Source organism: Mobula birostris, chromosome 1 (genome assembly GCF_030028105.1).
Source record: "Mobula birostris isolate sMobBir1 chromosome 1, sMobBir1.hap1, whole genome shotgun sequence".
Taxonomy (NCBI): Eukaryota; Metazoa; Chordata; class Chondrichthyes; order Myliobatiformes; family Myliobatidae; genus Mobula; species Mobula birostris.
Window position 1 is genome coordinate 174,398,374 of NC_092370.1, and position 4,715 is coordinate 174,403,088.

Below are 4,715 nucleotides of genomic sequence, written 5' to 3' on the forward strand. Positions count from 1 at the left end.
TGCTGGTACAGCTTCTGCCACCCTGCAACCTGCCGGAAAGTGACATCGAAGAAACCTGCAAAGTCCTGGACGCAGTAGATGTCGTCGGGTGTAAATCCGCAGCATTCCATCAAGTCCTTCCGGATGAAGGTCTCTGGGGTGAAGCCGGTGCCCCCGTTCCGGTCTCGCACTGTCAGCCTGACAGTGTTCTTGATACCCGGGCCTCAAGCCGATGCACTGCTCGCTGCTGCCATCTTCTTCCTCACTGCTGTTGCCGCTGGTATGGGGTGTTAGATTGGAGACCAATCAGCATTAGGATCCACCCCTGCGTCAGCGCGAACTCTTCTTCTCCGCCTTCTGGTCTGATAAGAACAGATACTACACTTGATCTTAGCCAAAAGGCCGAGAAGCGATCTGCCATGTAAGTTAGAGAGAGCTCAGTGAGAAACCTTATGCTTAAAGTACTACCAACACAATAAAGTTAACATCATTCATTTGGAATCTCTTATTACCTTGTGGAACTACATGATTCTCTGAAATTTGTTTTTCTTTTGTGTCATTCAGCCTTAACCAAAATTATCCACTGCTTGTAAATTAGGTATTTTCAGAACTAGATGTCAATAATCGAATTTAAATGAACCAGGGATGATTAGTACTGCACATTCGATGCAATCACGGACAACTAATTAATTGAGGGAAGTTAGGTGATTATGTAAGTGAAGGTCATTTAAAATATATTGAGCAGCTGGGGCATCCGGTAAAAAAGAAGTAGAGGACTTTTAATGAAATGATGATAGATATGATTTGTCATTATTGTAGACTGCCATATAGCATAAGAACTAATTTATAAGCAACTGGCAGAATATTTTAACCCTATCATCAAAATAATAAATTATGTTCAAACAACTGCAACTGTAGGTTATTGATCAGTTCATTATTTCATCCATTATCTGAACCATTTAAAGGACTTGTTCCAAATTGCTTGTGGCAGATGAAACCAGCTTGCTTGAACTGTGAAGAAAAAAAAATGAGCTCTTATAATTTCTCTTGTCAATGCAAGCAAAATGAGATGCAAAACAAAAATAACAATGGACGTTTTTTAGCCTTTATTTATGTTTATACACTGGTCAAGATTATCTGCAGAAGTGGGCAAATCCATAGGGAACCATACATCAAGAAACTTAGACTCCAGAAAAGAAGCATGTATGGACACCAGTGCCCTGAGTCTCCTGCAAGGTGCTCGTCAACAATTTCTCATTTTGCTCCCATGTTGGATTTTGCATGGAGCCCAGTAGCAAAGACCTCAAGTTTCTGCAACTCATCCTACAGTCGTAATGGGAAGCAACACACATAAAAGTTACTGGTGAACGCAGCAGGCCAGGCAGCATCTATAGGAAGAGGTACAGTCGATGTTTCGGGCCAAGACCCTTCATCAGCACTAACTAAAAGAAGAGCTAGAAAGAGATTTGAAAGGGGGAGGGGGAGGGGGAGATCCAGAATGATAGGAGAAGACAGGAGGGGGAGGGATGGAGCCAAGAACGGGACAGTTGATTGGCAAAAGGGGTATGAGAGGATCATGGGACAGGAGGCCTAGGGAGAAAGAAAAGGGGGAGGGGGGAAGCCCAGAGGATGGGCAAGGGGTATAGTGAGAGGGGCAGAGGGAGAAAAAGGAGAGAGAGAAAAAGAATGTGTGTACAGTATATAAATAAATAAATAATGGATGGGGTACGAGGGGGAGGTGGGGCATTAGCAGAAGTTAAAGAAGTCGATGTTCATGCCATCAGGTTGGAGGCTACCTAGACGGAATATAAGGTGTTGTTCCTCCAACCTGAGTGTGGCTTCATCTTTACAGGTAGAGGAGGCCATGGATAGACATGTCAGAATGGGAATGGGATGTGGAATTAAAATGTGTGGCCACTGGGAGATCCTGCTTTCTCTGACGGACAGAGCGTAGGTTTTCAGTGAAATGATCTCCCAGTCTGCGTTGGGTCTCGCCAATATATAGAAGGCCACATCAGGAGCACCAGACGCAGTATATCACCTCAGCCGACTCACAGGTGTAGTGTCGCCTCACCTGGAAAGACTGTCTGGGGCCCTGAATGGTGGTGAGGAAGGAAGTGTAAGGGCATGTATAGCACTTGTTCTGCTTACAAGGATAAGTGCCAGCAGGGAGATCAGTGGGCCTGGCCTGCTGCATTCACCAGCAACTTCTATGTGTGTTGCTTGAAATTCCAGCACCTGCAGATTTCCTTGTGTTTGCAGTCATAATGGGAAGTCTGCCCATTGAACTAGCACCAGAATAGTTGGTACAATTTCAGCTATTTAATTCATTTCTATGGAGAGAATAAGTTATGGGAGAGATGGTGAGTCTCAGTTCATTTACAATTTCTTGAATTAATAATGCTATTAACAAATAAATAGAATTATGTTAGTTTAGTTTGAAAGGTTTTTTAATGTTTAATGCTTTTAAGTAACATTAAGGCAATAATTACTTTTGAATATGAGAGATATTGTCAGTTCTTAAAACACTAATAATGTAGACATTTGGAGTGAAGGGGAGATTTTTTCAGCTGTCAAACCATGGATGTGGGTGAACTTTGTTCATGTAAATGTAAGGGGGGTTCGATTTTTATGTTACTGCGGAGGCTAATTAAAATGGCGTTTTTGTTATGTTAATCTGGGGAATGCGGCTTTGTTGTGCTTTAACGTTGAGAAAGTTTGCGCTAGCAGCTTATTGTGGTTTAGAGGGTGATAAGAGGGTGCTATTAACCAATTGGGATAGTTGTTATGGTTTTGGTGTATTTGAAGATACTGTATGCGCGGGGTTTTGGGGCAGAAGGCGGGAGAGCGAGACAGAAGATGGACCAGGTGCTGTGAGTCCGCTAACGGGGTCGGACCCCGAGCGGGACGTTCGGCGAGGAGATGGAGACGGACTCGTGTGGAGCGTCTGGTCGACCACCGTTGTTGGTCCCAGGCGGCCGGTCGAGGTGATCCGAGGGGTCACGGGGTGAAGAAGAAAGTCCTTGAGCTCCAACGGTTTTTGTGCACGAAGAGATTGAACTTTGATAAGTGTGGCGCCTTTTATTTTACTTTTATATTTTATTCTCTTTTAATTATATAGTTCCAGTAATATCTATAAACTGTAAATCATTTAATTGCATCTGGTGTAATGTCTGTTATTTGGGCGGGGTGGGGTACCTCACACAGCATCCACACAAACGAATTACCCAGTTTGGCGGGGCCGAGGCTGTTTCCCCAGACGACAGCGAGCCGAGCGACCCTGAGGGTGGCCAGGGGGGCTGCATTGTGGGGGCTTTGTCCGGGATGCTTGAGTCTGTTGGTATGCTGTGTGGGTGCCCTGATTAAATCTGTAATGTGTGTCTCTGTGGGTTATTTGCTGTTGATTGCTGTATGCGTTGTGGGTGCGGTCTTTGTTCGAGTTCAGACTAGCATTGACGAGTTAGAGGTGGCACTCGGGACTGTCCATGCAGTTGGGAGAGAGAGGAAAGAGTGGTCTGATTTGGAGGTAGAGTTTGCGAATAAATGTTCTAGATCTGGCAGGCTCCGCCTGGCACTGGGGATAGTGTCCACCCCAGGAGGGGCGGAGGCGTGCGAGACGTGGGCGGAGCGGATCTCTCAGTTGTTAGATGAGTGGCAGTGCTTGGTTGCGGGAGAGCGACAGGGATTGGTTGAAAGTTTGAGTAGGCGGGCTGGTGACGGTGTTAAAGCTGTCAGGTTCACTTACACCAGAGTGACAGCTGTCAGTTATTTGAAAGAGGGGGGAAAGTTTTCAGTGTGTCTTCTCTGGCGAGGAGGGCGGCTAAATTGCTTGTAGTGCCAGGGGGATCATTTCAGGGGATCAGTTGTTCAGCTGATCAGAGAGATGTCGGGAAACTTAGTGGAGGCCCAGTGGGGGTACGGCCTGCGGTCTCTGGGGAAGCACGTTCCTAGCAATGTACCACTGAACTTCCGCAAGGAAAAGACCCTATTCCTGAAGGCTTAGAGGGGCCACGCCCTAGGGTGTCGCTATGGATAGAGGGAAGCGATGCTAAAGCTATCCTCAACCCCGGGGCACAGATCAAGTTGTTGTACAGTTCGTTTTACAACCGGTGTCTGAAGCATTTATCCTTGACAACCACAAGGGCACCGGAGACTTTGGGTACCAGTGCCGGTAATTATCCAGAAGACGATGATTGGTTAATGACCCTGGAGTTCATGGAGGCATTTTCTGGGCACCCAGCGTGTCGAGTTGCTTCTGAGGACGTGTGTAGCAGTTTGAGCCAGTACCGCATTTAAATGAGACCCAGTGGTGGTACGGCTTGAGGAAAGTAGCTGAGGGTGAGACCCTCTTAGTAGATGCTCCGAACCACCACGAGGGAGGGGAGTTGACCGCTGAAGACACCGTGAGAGAGAGGTCGCGGCAACTGGACCCTGGCGGCGTGGAAGATGAAGGCAGCGTGTGTGTGGATGATGCGACGTGGTTTAATGTGCTGCATCTGAGGAGTGGATGTTGGCAGATCCTGAGGAGTGCGGCTGTTGAGCCGAAGATGGCCTTTATTAGTTCCCTAGGATTCTTCCGATCCGAAAAGATGCCCAAGGGCATATCCGGAGCCCCTGCATCCTTCCCGCGGGGCATGAGGAAAACCGTGGGGGAAGTGAAGGTGTGTGGAGTTTTGACGTATGTGGATGACCGCCTAGAGCTTGGATTCGCCTTGGGGGACTATGAGGCGAGGCGA

The 4,715-nt window shown here is 47.1% G+C and overlaps 1 pseudogene; it reads right to left on the reverse strand.

The window, feature by feature from the left end:
* Positions 1-261: 261 nt before the first annotated feature.
* Positions 262-393, reverse strand: LOC140206733 (U2 spliceosomal RNA; annotated as a pseudogene).
* Positions 394-4,715: the final 4,322 nt, after the last annotated feature.